The sequence below is a fragment of the Prenolepis imparis genome, unplaced genomic scaffold, assembly GCF_030444845.1.
Source record: "Prenolepis imparis isolate NDT839.2.m4 unplaced genomic scaffold, iyPreImpa1.0 SCAF_4, whole genome shotgun sequence".
In the NCBI taxonomy this organism is placed as follows: domain Eukaryota; kingdom Metazoa; phylum Arthropoda; class Insecta; order Hymenoptera; family Formicidae; genus Prenolepis; species Prenolepis imparis.
The window spans coordinates 11154792-11174832 of record NW_028141162.1 but is presented as its reverse complement, the minus strand read 5'-3'; the positions used below and the strand labels follow the sequence as shown (position 1 = coordinate 11174832).

The 20041-nt window shown below is 33.9% G+C and overlaps 2 protein-coding genes across 6 annotated transcripts in view; one reads left to right on the top strand and one right to left on the bottom strand.

Moving 5' to 3' along the window:
* LOC145935685 (agrin) overlaps window positions 1-20041 on the top strand; it is a 495549-nt gene that overhangs the window by 237979 nt on the left and 237529 nt on the right. The gene's annotated exons all lie outside the window — the stretch shown is intronic.
* The window catches only part of LOC145935697 (uncharacterized), a 231744-nt gene that overhangs the window by 177420 nt on the left and 34283 nt on the right, over window positions 1-20041 (bottom strand). The window contains exons 2-3 of the mRNA XM_083037233.1: window positions 7845-7922; window positions 7056-7096 (exon numbers count right to left, since the gene is read on the bottom strand). The gene's annotated coding sequence lies outside the window, so the exon portion shown is untranslated. The remainder of the gene's footprint in view (window positions 1-7055; window positions 7097-7844; window positions 7923-20041) is intronic.

The window sequence follows — 20041 nt, the reverse complement described above, 5'->3', positions numbered from 1 at the left end:
ATTGCTCATTTTCAGTCACCAATAACAATATGTTTGCACAGAAACAAATCATAAAAAATAGCAAAAAGTAGATATTGAGAAAATCTTTTTTTGCTTGACAATCCTCCCGACATTCTACATTATCTCGCTACCGGGATGAGAATTCTCGCGAGTCTTACTCGATTGATCCGCGGTGGATCGTTTTCAAGTAGAGACTCCTCGCTTTGGTCGGCCGACGCGGTATCGGAGAGAAATACTATAAAACTCGTTGCCATATCTCCATGAATATTAAACGATCGAGTCGGACTTTCGTTACGATCTTCTCGTCGATCAAGTTACCGCGGAAAATTGAGTTTGCCGCACGTTTTCGTTCCGCTACCTATTGTATATCTTCGCACTTTCCCCGTCAGCGTCATCTATTCGGATTAACGCTCGTATTGTTGGGATTTAATGTTCCCGTCCTTCTTCCCGCCATTTGGGACCTGTAAACGGGCGCCCTTTTTACAGGGTGACGGATTATTCCCGGGTTACTCATATCGAGTATACGAGGCTACTCCGCGGTTTTGACGTGCCCGCGCCCGATCAAATGTAGACATGGACATAAAACGTTTATTATGCCTCGAGAGATTAATCTCTTTCGAGTAAAACGTAGAAATTGTAGATAAACTAAACAACAATAATGGAGATAAACGTATATGGAGATAATAGAAGCGAGTAACAAAATATTAGAGAAGAGGAAAAGTAATAATTTATATCGGCAAGATAAATATTAATTAATTACATAAATTATAATGGTTTAATTGTTTTATTATGAAATTGTATTAAATGAGATATTTTGTGTGTGTCTACCCGCTTCAATATCTTCCTCTTAAATGTTTATAATTCATTTCGTTATAATCCATTTTACACACGGCGTAATTAGTAATGAGGATTACTTTGGTCTGCCAACGAGAGTTTAGGTCTACGAGGACTTATCTACAAGACGCAGAGCGTGAAAATTCGGATCTAAAGGAATAGAGAGCGGTAATATGCTAAGTGACGTTAGCTACGGTGACGAGAAGGCGAGTAAAAGGGTAAGATAGAGGTGGAATTCCTTCCGTCTTCTCTCCCGTCTTTTATACGAGCCTATCGTACGACACAGATCTCTATTCAAAGAAATATCAGAGTGCTGAGTTGGCCCCTCCAGCCTTTAGACTGGCGGAGCTACTCTGCATTAAACGCGTCCGCCGGCTGTAATGAAATTCATTCGCCCCGATATCCTCACCGTATCATCGACACTCACACAACGCGGGTCAATCTTGTCTCGTAAATATGTATTTTGCACGATCGAGAGAGAGAGAGAGAGAGAGAGAGAGAGAGAGAGAGAGAGAGAAACAGAAAATGAGAGAAAGACTATTCTTTCAAGAGAGAGATCTTCTTTCGAACAAAAGTACGAACTTGTCACGCTTCAATTTTTATAAGTTGTTCACTATATAATAAGAAATATTTGGTGCAAAAATTTGGATCTTTGTATAATTTGATATAAAATCATCTGTTTCTAGATATTTTATTGTTAGTAATATTATTAGTAATATTTTTTTTATAATTAATAGTGGCATACGCATGATATCTAAAATATCGTAAAAATCTCTTTTATATTCATAATACATATATTGCTTGACTCTTTTTATATTTTATAGAACATTCAGTTTAAATGAGATGTATCGAGTTTTGTTAACACGTATGACATTTCATTCATGCATATGTATGTAACAAATATCTCTCTTATTACGAGTAGTTCTGCGATATATTCCAAGTTAACTCACACAAGAGAGGAATATATCAAAGAGAGAATGTGACCTGGTAAGATAAGATATTGTTAATGTCAGATTTAATTGAGGTTTATTTAATTAGTGAACGTATATGGAGATAGCGTGCTCATCTCCCTAATTCAATAGAAAATTATGTTAAGTTATACATTGTACGCGCAAAAAAATAACATAATGCAGAAAACAAAAAATATAAAAACATAATTTCATTGGCAAATTTACGTTCTCCTAAATTTTTTCTCTCATAAATAAAATAATTATTTCTCTATAAATTATAAAATAGATTTTGAATCTAAAAGAGTCGTTCTTTTTTATCTATCAGCCGCGAGTCGTCAATTATCATATTTCGACCGTTTTAAAATATCGTTTGATCCATCTCAAAGAATAATTGGCTAACGGCAAAACGTTTCTTCCACGGCGGTGGTTTTGTCTCGCGGCTTTTACTTCGTTTTTCTTCTTGAAAATAATTGGTCGCTTGATCGAGATGCGGCACGAGTCGCTTCGACCACAGTAAGCGCGAAGTCTTCCTCTTTTTCTCTCTCCCTTCTCATTTTTCTTTTACTAGGTTTTGTTTTACTAGGTTCAATAAACACAGGGACAAATAGAATATATATATATATATCCGTCAATTGCCTTCTATACATTGTGCTCCATTTTTTAAATATAGAATTATGATGCAAAATAGGAATATATCAAGGAAAGAATATTTAGAATTATATTGTCTTATTTAATGAGGAACCATTAAACGAATAAACGTTATTTCAAACTTTTTTTCATAGAAACGTGAAGAATTTTACGTTACGCATAAACATTACATAAAAAATTTCTATCTTTTTTTGGATTCCGCATTTTAATTCACGATATTTGCATACAGATATTTCAAATCAAATGAAAAAATGTATACAAAAAATATTTTTAAATAATACTTTTAAATTTTTATATTTTATATACATATATGCAAAGCACGGAAAATTATGGTAATTAATAAGCTTATTTCTGCACATAAAACAATTTTTAATAATAAATATAAACATTAAAATTTTTTAAAAGTAATAACTCACTTTATATCACTAGTATTAAATTAGAATTAAATCTTTTTCATGCACATATAATCATTTAAAATTTTAATTGTAAAGTATATCCTGTTCATTGTGTATTTCAAAGAATGATCACAAATGACTGGGAGGGATTTAAAATTTAATAATGTTATTTAATATTAACACTATATATGTGTGTTTCTCATTATGAATTGCAAATGAATTCTACAAAGTTGCTGCTAATCTGCGTTACTGATTAAATAATCAATATTAATTAAATAATCGTGTTTTGCGGCTTTTAACGCTCTAATTCTCAAAAAGCATTGTTTCACCGATCTGCTTTTATACAACAAGAGATCTCTTTTTAATATAATTAATATTTTATTAATAGAATTAATATTAAATTATTTAGAATTGAGGTCAGACAAAATTCGGGAAAAGTAAAACTAAGAATATTTTTCTCACAAAATCATATCACGAAAGATTATGAAATGCAGATATATATAGAGTATAACGCACAGATTACATAGAGATATATAAAGTGCCACACAAATATCGAAAGAGTTAGCTCGGCCTGTCGTTCCCGATTACCGTTTCACTCCGCGAATTGTGCTCGATACAAAATATTTTTCTCTCTACTTCCACCATTCGGCCGCAAAACGAGTCTTGCATCTTCGCATCGCGAAAGAAAATTATTATAACGAAAAACGATGCTCGAACAAACACCCCCGTGATGGGACGACAATATTCCGTTCGATACATCTGTCGCGGTTTCACATAACAAAGAGGGTAACGGAAAAGAGGAGAAGGAAGCGCGGCATTTCTGTTGTATCCTTTCCGACATCCGTTCAGCAAGAGGATCGATTTCATGAATTATATATCCGCGAACGCGAGAACGATCATCATGATTAAACTTGGGAGATCCCGCATGCTAATCGAATGATTATTTCAAGCAGACACGTAGAAAATTGTAGCCCCCAATTATTCAAATCAAAATAATTCGAGTCAATTTGAATAGATATTAACATCGAAACAGAATTTCGATCAATCTCCGATCGATTTAACGATATTAATTTGGAAAGAAATTTTGTAAATTATTTTTCCGCATTTACATTATGTAAAATTTAGTCTTGTCTCTGCGTCTGTGTAACTCTGTGTATGTCAACTATTTTACATTTCCATTACGTAAATTCTCTCGTCGCGAGATTTTTAGGAGCGTGGTAAACCTTCTATTTCGGATTCGTCACACACATCCGCGTTCTTGCCTACCAAATACTATTCCCGAGTTTGTGTAAGAACGTCACTCGCAAATTTTGAGGGCTCTATGTATATTTTGTACTTCCAAACGGGCGCTCGTAAACATCGCAGCGTGTCACTCTTCGTGTACGCTCGCATAACAGAAAAATAGCACCGCGTATAAAAGTTGAAGTCCCTCGCCTGCAGGGAATATAGAGATGCGTTTCGCTAAATGAAATGAAATAATCCACAATTGCATCATACAATACACGTAAATGTTGCTGCCAAATTTTCATTTCGTTATCATTCTTTTTTTTACGTTAAGACCGCATTATCGCAATATTCTCAATTCTCTTCCTTCTGCGTATTTATTTAATTTTATTTTTAACGCCATGAAAATTTCCTAGAAAAGAGTAAGCGTTCTGGATAAGCACGAGATCAGTGAATATGTAAAGAAAAATGAGGCGCGATATCGAGATTCGAGTGCACGATCGGGCATCTCTTCGTTTACGCGATGGTTGCCGAGCGTGTTAAGAGATTTGTGCTTTAAGAGATCGATCGAAATGTTGTGTTGGAGAGGAGCATGAGAGAAGAAGCTCCTACTTCTCTCTATTCCCGAAGAAAGCCGGCGCTCGTAAACGACGCTACGCGCTGTGCAAGTAACGTTGAATATAAAAGCGGCAGTGATATTCTCGCCGGAAGATACATGCGGAGAACGAAGATTTCGCGTGACTGGCAGCCGAGAGAGAAAAGCGGATAGAAGAGAGAAATTCTGTGAGGAACGCGCGCGTGTTTCAGTTCAGAACGTGACATCCTCGTTAAAGTATAACCGCCAGCGCACGCCGTGTCTACACACAGGGGGTTCTACAGGTCGCATCAACTCTACGTCTCGCGACAGGTCGATTTCGAAGCGAAATGAAATCCGCAGTCTTACAGTTCAATAGATGGGCTCCGCCAGATTTAATTCGTAACGCGCATCGGAGATGATTCGAATCAGTCTCGAAATAATCGAGGCAATTAGGTCGCGATTTAAAAATTTACGATCGATCTCATCGGATCCGCGTCAGAACGTTTTGCAGAAGAAATTATGATTAAAATAAAAATCATTGCAGTAACTCAAGAGAAAAATACGTTTAGCGTTTTAAATAAATGATACTGCAACAGTGAAAATTAAAGAGGTCGAACGAATTGAATTTTAAAATGCAAATAGACAATAAAAGCTCTGTTTTGTAATTAGTTGTAAATAAATATGTGTGTGTAGCGCGCTTATATTTGATAAATTACATTAAATAAAGTTTTAAAATGTTAAAAAGAGTGGAAAAATTATAATAAATGTGAATCGCATTTAATATTCATTAATAAATCGATTTTGTATTTGTGCAAAAGCATCTACGATTAAATGCAGGCGATTTCTGTGTATGTGATACATCCTATATAAAAATAGTAACAATAATAGCCAGAACAGTAGTGCAACTCGAGAATTGAGCATCCCATGGGTATCGGAGAGTCTAGTGCAAGGAGTAAGTGGCTGAAAAGTACCGTGACGGGAAAACAAGGCAGAAACAAAACGGCGCGCGAAGGGAAGATGGAAAAACCGCAACGTAACATATATAGACACAGTGTAGACAGACAAACACGTCTGGGTTCACCATTGCTGAACGTTGAAGTATCTACGAGATCAAATAAGATGCAAATAAGATGCAATAAGAGAAGGAATATTTGTCGCGCATTGTTAGATGAAAATGTAAGAGACGATCGTATGCACGCATTGCAAGTGAAATATCTGATTGTCTCCGTTCATTCACACGCAAAAAAATATATAAAATATGATCAAAAAATATAATTTTGCAAAAAATATAATAAATAGAACAGATGCGTTATCGTCGCGTGCTTCATGATTTTGTTCCTATATTGTTTTGTCTATCTATATTGTGTCTATAAGGGAAGATCGTTTGTCGCTGAGTCACAGATTCGAACAGAAAAATCGACATTCGCGTCGAGAATAAGAGACAATGGATAGAGGGAGAGGAGAGACAGATCGAAAATTGCGAGAAAGCGGTCGCACAAGCATACCCGGTGAGAGAAATGGGCGAAAAAAGCTCATTTCCGCGGGGGTTTATCGGCTGGAGACGTTCCTCTACGCTATATTGCGAAGGGAAGCATATGTTCCGGCCAGTCTGTCCCTTTCTTTGCGCGAACGTACACACGTGCACGTTCTCCCCATTTCGCCGATGTCTCCGACATCGGTGTAACGACTGCGTTTTATAAAGTACGTGACTCCGCGACAGGGATGTGCATTCGCGTCCCCTCTCCGTTCTATCATTTCCACCCCCCTGCTGCGCTCCTCTTTATCCGTTTTTCCACAAGGTATTGTCTTCGCACTCCTCGATTTTGTACCCCGTTCGCAATGCTTTTCAATTTTTGCTCGACGACCCTGAATGTTCTCGCGATCTCGCATAAATGTTCATCTCTCGACAAGATAATGCGCGCAGGACATTTAAATATAATTACTAGATCTGCTAATAAATTACTGATATGCGAATTTATTGAAATCTTAAATCTTTGTGCAAATAGCAGTAAGCTTCAAAATTCAATCGCAGAGAGTCCAATATATATTATTGGAAATATTTATTCTGTTGAAGCGCACTTGCAGCGAAATTTTTTAAATTCGCTAATAGACACATTTAATTAAATATAAAATTTTTTAAATTGAAATACGGTAATGAATTTGTACTTATGCGAATTCTTTACTTGAGGACCAATCAGTTTTTGACCTGTCAACTATATGTATTATATGATATATTTCCATTTTCTTTTTATATTTTAACGTCGAATATTAAATTGCATTTAAAAATATTAAAAATTAATTAATGTTTTATCAAAATTACTTTAAGAAATTCTTTTTTCACATTTATTATCTTATACAAATTATATTTTATATATTTATTTATAATTAGTACAATTTCATTACCTCGAAATTGAAATATAGACTCACCGATACGATGCACAACAGTAGAGTAGTACACACGTTGATATCTGTAACACATAAATATATCCAAATTACAAATTATATAATACGTTATATAAAGTATTTGAAATAATAATGCGGAAAAAAATCGTCGATAAATATATAAAAATGAATAATTATGGAATATGCTCTCATAATTATGAAAATCGTAAGAAAAATAATAAGAATAACACACTGTCTCGCATTATTTTAAGAAAAAATGAAATTTGCAATTAGATTGCAATTATATAGACACAATATTTTATATACATATGATTATATATGAGCAATTTTTGCTGGATTCTCCAAACAAGTTATAAAACTTTCAAAATTAATAATAATTAAATGGAACAAATAATTAATAATAATTAAATATATTACACTACACAAAAATGTAAAAAATGAACTTTAGTGCGATAACGAACAATTAAAATATTGTACACTGAGAGAATTTTCTCTTAGAATTTATCCTGAAAATCATGGTAATCGTGGGACAATATGGTATGGAAAGAATTTTATGAGAATTTCTCTGATTATTTTTCACAATAAAAATAATAATATCTGCTATTACAATAAAATATAAAATATGTTTGATTAATTTTACTATGCAGTTTAGTAAAATAATCAAACATGTTTTATATTTTATTGTGATAGATATTATTTTTATTTTTTTCCATACCATATTGTCCCACGATTACTATGATTTTCAGGGTAAATTCTGAGAGAAAATTCTTTCAATATGCAAATAAGAAATTAAATAAGTTATAAACTATTCACCTCATAGTTGGTCCACCGTTGCCTGATGCCTCCCCAGGCCTCCTCCTCCTCTCTTGTATATCCTCTTCTTTTTAATATCTGTAACACATAAATATGTATCCAAATTATGTAACACACGTTATATAATAATCTAGAGTATTTAAAATTAAAATCCGGAAAAAAATCGTCGATAAATATAATAATTATATATAAATAATATGAATACACACAATAATTTATATACATATGGTTATATATGAGCAATTTTTGCTGGATTCTCCGAATAAGTTATATAAATTTCAAAATTAATAATAATTAAATGAAACAATAATATATTAATATATAATTAATAATAATTAAATGTATTATATTACGCGATAATATAAAGAAATGAACTTTATCGCGATAATAAACGAACAATTAAAATATTGTACAAATAAGAAATTAAATAAGTTATGAACTATTTATAAATTATAGTCACATACAATTACAAAAGTTCGACACTCGAAAATATAACTATCAACTTCATACGTCACTCGAAAGTTAAAATATTTTAAAACAATGCTATAATTAATATACGCCTAATATTATAATACAAGTGCGCGAATATGAATATATAAAAGTAAGTAAATATCTGTCAAATTGTGTATGTGTGCGCAATATTCGAAAAAATATAATTTTGCCAATGATTCGCGCAATAGATTTTAATCTAAGAAATTATATATACGATTTAAGAAATCATTAATATACAAAAATGGAAATTTTGCTACACAATTGACGCTTATCAAAATGCATTTATTAAAATAATTGACTGTTTTTGTGTGCTTTATTCGATATATTTTATCAATAAAAAGTTCTAAAACACGATACTACTAATTAACAAAAAACATGATATTACTAATTAATATATCTTTTACTTTGCTAATTAATATAATTAATAAAAATAATTAATAGTTAAGATGTATATATATATATCACTCTAGTATTTGTCACGACTGTGCTTCGAAAGATAATAACGACCGAGTTAACTTATGCCTGTTCACTTAAGTGGCATCGCGTAAATAATAACAAGGTTAGCTTAATAATTAGGTTAGGTAACGAAGTATGTAAATAATAACGAGTACAAGTAAATAAGTGATGTGCCACGAGAAAACGATGTCGAATTTATTACACGACTGATAATTACTGCTATAACACGATTAAATACGAACATATATTATAGTAATTAGTAAACGCGTTATAGCGTCGCGCCGCCCGACTCGGATCATTTCTTTTATACTCGTTACCTTTTATCAATGATGATGGAGAAGTTCTAAATGACAACTTTCTGATAACGCGCGATTTAATAGCTAATTAAGACGTGATATATATCACTCTAGTACTTGTCACGATTCCGTTACAAAGGCTACGACGAAGTACACACCGTACACGAAGCGACGAAGCGAAGCGACTCACTTCTCGCTGCTGCCTTCACTCGAGTCGCCGCGCGAACGACTGTGACGTCACGGCATCGAAATATAAAAGTACATAAAACGCGCGGCGTATGCAGTAAAGGGGCGCCAAAGTTTTTGTTACGCAGTTGAATTATTGTAACACACAGTTAAATACGATCGTATTCAGTAATTAATAAACGTATTGTAGCGTCACGCGACTCGTATAATCGTTCTATATTCGCAAATGTTTTTCAGAAAAATCGTTAATCGAGAAACCTTTAAGTGACTTCGTTCTGATAATTAGCGCGCGATATTGAGATATTTAATAGTCAATCGATATTTAATAGTTAATTAAGAAAAGATATACCGCTCTAATACCTGTCGCAATTTTGTATTACAAAGGATAATACGACGAGATCTACAGAGCGTCTTACTCCGCTGCCTGCACGCACGAGTGTCGATGAATGAATGATATCAAGAAGGTGTAGGTGTACGTTAGTGTAACAAACACACACGGAGCGACGCGCGCGCTGCGCTCGCCGCGAAAGGGAATTTTTGCTGTTAGCAGTTGGCAGTCATGAAAGTACGCGCCAAATTTTTGCTGTTGGCAGTCGTAAAAGCACGCGCCAAATTGTTGCTGTAACTTCGCTTCAGTACACGCAAGGCCACATTAATTGATTTAACGGTTAATTGTAAGTAAACTATCATATATATTAGTTTAACATCTTTCGTATATTGTACATCGCAAGGAATGATATAACAGCACATGACTTCCACTCTAATTAGCGTCTTAATTAGTCATTGAATCAATTCGCACAGTAGTATTGTGCAGTATCAGAATTACGTTAACGGTTTATATAGAATTTTTTGTCCATTTATAAAACATAATGGGTAAAGGACGAAATAATTCCAAATCGAGCAGTGTTTAATTAATAAATACAGTCATATTCAAGCTTGTATTTTAATAATTATGAACTGCACAGTAAACAATCGTTGTTATATCAGCAATTTCTTAAAGCGTATATAATTTCTTTAATTAGAATCTATCACATGAGTTATCGGTACAGATATTTTCTCAAATATTGAGCGAATACACACACACACACACACACACACACACACACACACACACACTTGATAACAATTTATCTTTAATTTAATATTTTATTTTATTTGTCTTTTTTGTTTCTTTTAATTTTTCTTCTATATATTTTGATTTTATTTTTAATTTTATCTTTAATTTTATATAATTTATGTATTCATATTCACATTTATTATATAGTATATACGTAAACTTGACAAACGCAATTTTTTATTGTTGAATTATTTTGTAACTTTATGCGATTATAATATTTTTCTCATTGTTCTCCTATTGCAATAAAAAATGGTACGCGTTGCGTGTTTTAGGATTATCATATTTTGTGTGTGCTGATTAGTGCGGACGCGATCATAATTAAGTTTTCACGAGTGATTATCATAAAGTACCACGAAGACGCAGTAAAAGATAAACAATAAAAGGAAAAGGAGGCTCAACGGATGCATCAGGCTTCGGTGTAGCAATACAGTGAGTAAAAAAAAATGTATGCAATTTATTATTTACTCGTAAAATTAATTGTTCGCGATTTATCTCCGCGATAATGATGCATCATTCAGTAATAGCATATAAAGAACATTTTAAATTATATTTGAATATTTAAATTTTCAAATTTGTGTTTGTGTGCAATTTTTCAATTTAATTTTATTAGTAAAAAATATATTTTTTGACAAAAAGCATTATTTAAACAAATTTAACACCAGAATGTTACAAAATATGTTATTTTTCGCTAGACTTCTATAATATTTTAAATGTATGGAACTATTTCTGCAATTCTATTCAATATATTAGCGAATTTAAAATTTTAAATGACATTCCAAACACATACATATTTGAACTGAGATAAATATTTGCAATTACCTATATGCTATCTATAGATGAAGATATATCTGAATCAAAAAAGATTTTACAAGTTATAATTAATTTGCCATGAACTCTATAAAACTGAAAGCACAATTAATCTTTGAGAAGCGTAAAATTGACTCGCGTCTCGACGACTCTATCATTTAATAATCCTGTAGAGTCGCAAATCGGATTCAGATAGAAAGATTTATTGCGGTTGTAATAATAAGTATAGGAAAGATCTCTCGCTATCTTTTACGTGCAATTTTGCACGTGACTCTAAAAATGAGGTAAGAGAAAATTATAAAACGGATAAATGAAAGTAGATGGAGACATATGCTTTGAAAGAGTAATGATCAATTCACAGACTAAAAAGGAAAAGAAAATAAAAAATGAAAAAGTAGGGAAAGAAATGTAGAATTTTCATAAAATAAGAAATAAAGAAGAAATAGATAAATTAGAGGGTTTTTCTTGTTATATCATAGTGTTTTATATATAAAATACAGAAAAGATTTCGAGATAAATAATAATGCAAGGTGAATAATGATAATGATGATGAATACATTTTTTATCCTCTCCTTGATTCTCACTAAATGTAAAACAGTAAATAATATTGTAAATGTAATTTTAGAGACAATTTCGCATTGATTTTATAGAAATTAGTGTAAAGTAGCAGCTGTGACGTACACATAAATAATACAAACGAAAAGATTTTTGTTTATTTCTGCATTAGAAAATACAAGCGCGGTCACATCGCGAGATCACGTCGATTAAACTTTTTACAAAACCACGACAGTCGCCTGTTCTCCAGGACTTGTTCTCATGTAATTTCCAAGACAATTGTTCAATAAAACAGCACGGGCGTCTGTCGTTGGCAAAGAGCTCCCGGCCGACCGACCAACCGACCGAATGTGTGTCTCGTGAGCTTTTAACATTATTGGAGAACCGCGCGAATTTTCCCGTTAGATATCCTCGAATGTTGCGCGAAAGCTGCCGGGCCTTCGGAATAACAAATGTGCGCGCCGCACCATCAGGAATATTTCATTAACGTCGAGGGGAAAGGGACGTGCCCATCCCCGACGTCGTTTTCATATATACATACATAGCCGTCGCTTTTATTCGACCGCAGAGAACGATGCGGGTTGGAGCCAGCCATTAGCTGAGACGCGAGCTTTTTGTTCGCGGTCGCGACTTGACGGAATGGATAATTGATACTTAAGCGTCCTGTTACGCCGGTCGAGCCCCTTTCTTGGCTGGTTTCAACCTCGCCAACCGTTCCTGGATGCCAGAGGGTACTTGCAATAGCATGCAGTCACCGTAGCACCCTTTCTCGCAATCCTATTGAGACGAGAGTCGAACATCGACGTCGGCGACGAGAGTAATTGGAGAGGAGAGGGTCAAAAATGTATTACATGTTGTATTACCTTGCATTAGAATGATTTCAGGCATCACACTTGATAATGGGAATTTTTATATTTCATCTTTTCTGTGTCTGATCAATAAAATTATAACGAGAAAAATATATAAAAATATATGTAGAAAATTGAGTTTGTTCTCTAGCTTTTGTCAAACAAACATTTTAATTGGCAAATAACGTGCGGTCATATATATATTTGTTATGTCTCGATTTTAATGAGAGATTCCAGTGCTCGTTAAGTTGCCTTTTTGCAGCTTCTTGCCTATCGCAGAGTACATGAGTTATAAAGAATGAAACAAGCTTTACGGTTATTTTATAGAACTTGCTCTTATTCTCAATTACTTTCGCTTTTGAAAGTAGGAGACGAAATACTGACCTAGATCAAGTAATTCTTGAGAGAAATATTTTTGTGATATATCTCGAATTTTATTGTTCGTGTATTTTTAAGCAATTGTCATTATATTTACTTATTTTATACTCTCGAGAGATAACTTATTTATTTATACTCTACATACTATTTATTTGTTTTGTTTTCTAGATTGTGACATTATTAAAAAAATTAAAAGGTCGAACTGTGCTTTTACAAACCAAATAAAACGTATATTGATTTTTGAAGAGCGTATATCGCTACAACTTGCTTGTAAAGCGCTTTTACATAATATATTAGTATAAGACGTGTGCAGATGAATGGATAGAAATAATTCGTTTGCGTTAAATATTAAACTTTGACCCGTGCATCACCCGACACGAATAATCTTTAAATAATGTCTGATTATATCGTTACTATCTTGAGCGCGATGTTACAATTTCAAAATGTCACTTTGCATGACGTTCAATATACGTTCGAAATATCTACCGGATAAGGTTGCGTGGGAGGGGGTGAGGGGGGAATCGGACGCAATTAGAAATGTGACGGTCACGCGATGGCGAGCGAATAAATATATCATCGTCGGAATGGCGCATATGCCGTGCTAAAATAGAAATCTCCATCTCGCGAGCGAGCACGCGCGCACGCGTCGGCAGTTATCCTATCCATTCTCGTGGAATACCGCTCTGCCAGGATATACGAATTACAAGTTAGACTTCGTTAAAATTTTACGGTATGTCAGTGGCAGACTCGCGACCCCCGCTTATAATGCAACCGGAACAGGGAAGGACGATAGGCGGGGAACACAAGTCTTCCCTGAAAAATAGATGGGATTCAAAACAGGTCACGGACCATCGTCGCTCTTCGCGAAAGTCCTCTTCCCCTCGAGGACACGTGCTCTCGATCCACGCCCAAGTCTCTGCAACTTCGATCGAACTGTCCCTCTAATGGAATTTTCAAATCGGAAAAGTGTATTCCTCGCTTGCATCTAAAAGCCTCTTGTAAATGTTTTTCTAATTTATATTTATTAGCAATTTTTTTATATATTAGCGTCTTGAAATGTAAATAATTCATAACATTTTCTAAATCTTGGAATTTTTTTAGATATCAATTTATTATTTTGAACGCAGAGTTCGTACAGAATATAATTTCTATGCTATTTTATTATTCATACATGTTATGTATAAAGAAAATCTATTATTGAAGAGAGAGAAAGAGAAAGATTAAATATGATATAATATATAATATATCATATAATGCAGCGATTATTATTAATTGTAATATCAAACTAAATGTAAATTTATTGGAAAAAAATATAACAGAAAAAGAACGTTCTAATATTAATTTATAAGTATTCGTCCAAGAAAAATTAAGAAAAAAAAATAGGAAAGCGTGATTGAAAAAAAAAACAAAGAAAGAAAGGGGATGCGAGAGAGAGAATACAATGGAGAGGCAGAAATCGTACAGCGTACGTGCAGTGGGCTTCCTGATGGTATCCTAGGACACAATAGGGTTCGTGCATAATAAAGCATTTCGGTTCGAGCATGGTTTAAGGGTGAGCGAAGGCGAATGAGACGCTTAATTACCTCGGCAAATTAAGTGGAAACAGCCTGATTAGTGGTACCTGTCTGGCTGCTGATGGTATTTCTGGATTCGCGCAAGTGGCAGCGTTTCCCATCCTTCTGTGTGCACGACCCTTTATATAAATCCGATGGTTGCAAGGGAGGAGAAGTGGATCGAGAGAGTAAGAGAGAAATAGAGGGTGGGATGCAACTATGGCCGTGCAATTTCGTGGTTGATGTACTTCTCTCACGTACATATATCGCGATATGAATTCCGGCCTGATGCCTCGACTCGATTTCGGCGAATCTTCTGTGCAAACGCACGTATGCGCACTCGTACGTTTTGTTTGATCGCTTGATGTTTTGCAATGATTATCTCGCGCCTATTAATTAATAATCGTTGCGATCAAGCAAAGATCGCGGATATTTCGCATATATATGCATATAATATCTCAAACAAAAACAAATATTACTGTGCATATATTTGCACACGTATTTAATCTTACATTACAATTTTGTATATGCTCTCATATAATAGACAAATACTTGAATGACAGCTTGAATTGACAATACAGCAGCTATAGAAAATCTTTACAGATCGGCGTCATTCGAGATTAATCCGTCATCAATATTCCATGCTCCGTTAATTCCATCGTGTCGATTATTAGCGAGTTAGGATATCCAATTGAATATTCCAGAGTGGATATAATTACAGTATCCCGTAGGCTGTCAGCCGTTACGTAATCCGCGGATGGGCACCCTAGACAGGCTAATTAATTAGGCGTTCCGCGTTTGGATTATAATTCTCAGCGGGCGACTGGTCTGACCACGCGTTGACATTGACTACTTTTCTTGCCGCGTACCGGCTGAACATGCACGATCTGTCGCTAATACTGGAGATGTAGCGACATACTGTCAATGTTCAATAGATAAGCTGTCTCGAAACGATTTTTCTTCAACTAAAGTTTCTCTAATTTTGATATTTTTATAAACAAAAAGATCTATATTTAAATATTTTGGAAATCAAGTGTTAAAGGTGTAGAAATAAGAGAAATGCCATAAAACTTTATACAAGACATTAAAAACCATTAAGATCATTCTAATGGCAGCAAAATATGAATGATATCGATAAGGTATTGATGCACGAAAAAATGGTATTCACGATTCGAAATAATCAAGCTTTCATTCACAAACAGAGCAGTTGAATTAAGTATGTGTGTATTACGCGCACACATAACTTTACTTCCATTTCCTTAAAATAGATCAAAGCAAGAAGGGCTTGAAATATCGAAATAAATTGCTCCTTTTCTTCCGAGGAGTGCGCACCACGCCGCGGAAACATTTTTCTCGTCGGAAATAAAACGAGCCGAAAGTTCACGGTGTTGTGACGTTTCTTGTCTCTTCCCGGGCTTCTTGGCCGTGATTGGAAAGCTTTTCTTCGTTTTCGTTTCCATTTTTTGTTTACTCTTATTATACCTTCGCGTGCATTTTCAAATATACTATACTATATCAAATATAGTAGACTACCGAGAAAGGACATATCTTCTTTTCTAAGAGATAATCCACTCCTTTTACGATATTTGAAATTTTTAAATAATATTTAACGAAGCAGTATACTCCGACTTATGCTTTTGGCTATCGTATTCTCATGAATTATGTATATTCTCACACATATTTACACAAATTTTAATTTATAATTTTTTATTTATTAATGTTGCGATATAATAATGTATAAAGTTCAATAAAATACCGCGAAATTTTCATATTTCTTCTCTTCTTAATAAACGTAGATAAGTAAATTAGTTTTTTCTTTTATGAACTCTAAGAAAATAACATATAAAAGATATAGAAGTAATTATCGCGAATACGGAACTCGTGACACGCGGCTCAGAACAGCAAAATGACTATGAGCGATTTGAGGGCGAAGAAAGTCGACCGACGATTAACTGCAAAGCCGCGTACGTGGAATTAGCATTGTAATTGCAGGGAGTGAGGTTGCGGTTAAATCGCTCGCACCCTCCTGCGCTACGTTACCACCACGTCGTGCCGCCATCGTAAAACGCAGACTGACGTACGCGACGACCGATCGACCTGAGTTGACCTACCCTATCCTAACCTAGGGAGGCTTGACCTAACCATCGCCGCGAGGGAGAAAAGCTCGATGACCGAATGGACCATCAATGCTTGAGGGCTCCCACGTGTCGATTCTCGCGGGCTGGTGATTTTTGCATCATAAAATCGTAGCGTAAAATCCGAGGCTCCGTATTTAGCTATTTAGCTCCCTTATTTTCTTTGGAAATACGTTAACATTTTGTTAAGCTTGTCCATCGGTGATATTATTACGACCGAAGTATTTAATCCGTTCAATCTGGTACTAATTTTAGAATGCTGAACATGATTTTGACACAACGATCATACTAATCCACACTTATCAATTTTATTATTTTAATTCATTCTGATTATAATTTGAATTTGAATTTTATTATTCTACAATAAATTATTATATAACATTTCTTTTATAAATAAATAAATATGATTTTTTAAAAACGACCAATAGAGCCAAGCACGAAAATTAATTCTAATTTTTAGAACTGTATCTCTTGGTACTGTATTTACTAACATCCATTGTAAGGCAAATGAAAAATATAGGATCGAAAGGGTCTGAATAGCTTAGTGATAAGAGCAGTCGCCCGGCAAGCGAAAGACGCGGGTTCAATTCCCGCTTCAGCGACTTTTCGGACCAATATTTTTCTCGCCTATTTTCCCGTTGTAAAGTTCGAGGATTATGAATTGATGGAACTTAGTAATCTCAAACCAAGAGATACAGTTCTAAAAATTAGAATTAATTTTCGTGCTTGGCTCTATTGGTCGTTTTAAAAAATCATATTTATTTATTTATTAAATACTGAGAGCCGATAAAAATATTTCTTAAATTTATATTTCTTTTATATATACATACATATATATATATATATATAAAGTGAGCATCTTATTATAAATTTTATATGTGCTTATGTAACAACATTATACAGATTATAATATGATAATATTCATTAGGATTTGATAATACATATATTATATAATGATACGTGCCATATTAGGCGAATGAAAGCAGATCTTTAATTGATGCGACGTTCAATCTACCTGTGTTGCTTACAACATCGCTGTATAACGCGATCTCGTTAATGGCAACAGTAACACGTAACCGCGCGTAAGGTTTCCTTTAATAATACAACCCGATCTCAGAATTGATCGAATTGGTAATTAGTCGCGTTGCCAAGTCCCCTTAACGATCCTTCTATAACAAGTAATACCGGATTGAACCGAGGCGTCGTTACATCGCGATGTGTCATATGTAACGACAGCCGGATGGAACCAGACAACCTGGTGCACATAGATTAGCGTTGCGGCATCAACTGCTACCGACTAAGCTAAGAGGCTTACATATATACAGTATACTTGAAGGAAAAAGACATCATTCAAATGGCAGATATTACTGGTATTACTAGATAATTAAATCCTCTTTTCCGTGTATTTGCACAATTCTGTATGTCGACTTTAAACTTTTAATTCATCAAAGAATTTGTAGAATCAAGAAAAATTTTATTTTTTGACTAATTTTAATTGTGCGTGGATAACAAATTCATATTTTTCTTCACAATTCAGTTAACAATTTGTTCATATGCTTTAACGCAGATTGTAAAAAATTTGTAAAAACGCTGACGTTTAGATTTCTGATATAGCGTTGCTGCGCTATCGTTAAATCTTTCGTACGTTTGAAATCCTCGTTTATTCCCGTCAGCCATGTCGACCATAAAACAGAAGATTTGTACTGCTACTCATAATACTCGCATTAAGCTCCGCTCGGTCGTGCGCCGATATAACTTTATGATAGCGTGGACGAGGGTAATACTGTAGTATACATAAAATTATGTCCTTACAAAGTAGCCAATTTATACATTTACTTTTTCATTCGTTTTTAATGCGCTAATAAGTAAATATATGACGTTCTAAACCATTGCTTTGTTTTATAATGCTATCATTTTTTTGTTATTATTATCGGCAGAAGAAACAATTGTCAGTTCATAAATTTCTCAGCCACAAGTCAAATTACATTTTATATTGATAAGATTCTTTTCTTTTTGTTTCATCATGGAATTTATTGATATTTTTTGAAACAAAAATAATCAAACTTAAACTTTCGATATTATACAAATAAGTATGTGTCAATATTTAAATTTAAAATTTTCTCTACGTAGCGCAAATTTTCTCATCGAGAATTATTTCATCAAATGAAATCGAACTCTTTGAAGTGGAAGAAAAAGAATGGCGAGGGTCGAGAAGAGAGGTCAAAATTAGGATCTGGGTTAGCGAAGGGTTGTTAGCGATCCAAGGGACGAGAAATCGGTAGGAATAATTAGTTGGTAAGCTTCTTCAGTCGACTCGCCGCGGAGGAAATAAAAGGGCGCAGACCCAACCTCGTGCAATTTGCGATCGCTTATTTACACAGTGCTACTCCGGACCCTTCGTGACTATATATTCAGCCAACTTGAGCGTTCCACTGTGTTAATTGGGTTACACTTTCCTCTCATAGCTCGCCCTTTCTCTTTCAACCGTATTACTATAGTAACTATAGTATCTATCCACTGTCAATTTATTGTCAATCCGTTTAGATTGACAGTAGCTATATCTTTTTCAATTTGAACCACGAAGAAGATAATCGGTTTAGATATAATCAAATTTAAAAAATTACTTTAAAGAATAACAGTGACAAAAATTTTATACAAATCTAAAACTATATATACATAACGAAGATGATTTAATATGATATTAATATGATTTCTCTTAACAGCTGTCTTCTTATTTCATAAGAATTGTACAAATATCTATTATTTAACTTGCAATACAATAACGAGCAAGTTACTTGTTTGTTTCAAAATTTTATACAAAATTTTATATTTTTATAAAATTTCTTTAATCTTTATATTTTTTATTTGAAGATTATTCTTCATGGCTAAAATTTATACTCGTTTTCAGTATTTCAAATACTCATTTTCAGTATTTCAAATTTTCTCATCCTCTGGACTATAATATAATATGCAACGCACATAATAATGTATGACAAAATAAATTACACACTCTTCTATATATTTTTCTCTTTACACTCTGCGGATTTAATGATCCGTGACTTAATCGATCTGTGAATCTCTCTCTCTCTCTCTCTCTCTCTCTCTCTCTCTCTCTCTCTCTCTCTCTCTCTCTCTTCTCTCTAATAAATTAAAATATAATATTTTATGTTATAAAAATGTAGATTATTATCTGTTTCTATTTTAAGTAGAGAAAAGTGAAGGGAGAAATTAATTTCGCATAAAATGAGTTAAATTAAGCAAGATAAATGAGTAGGGCAAGTATATAATTGACTTATCATAACTTGGCATTATTTCATAATAATGACAATTGTTGTTGCGTTATCGACATTTGGAATGAACGGCAGAGTGGACTA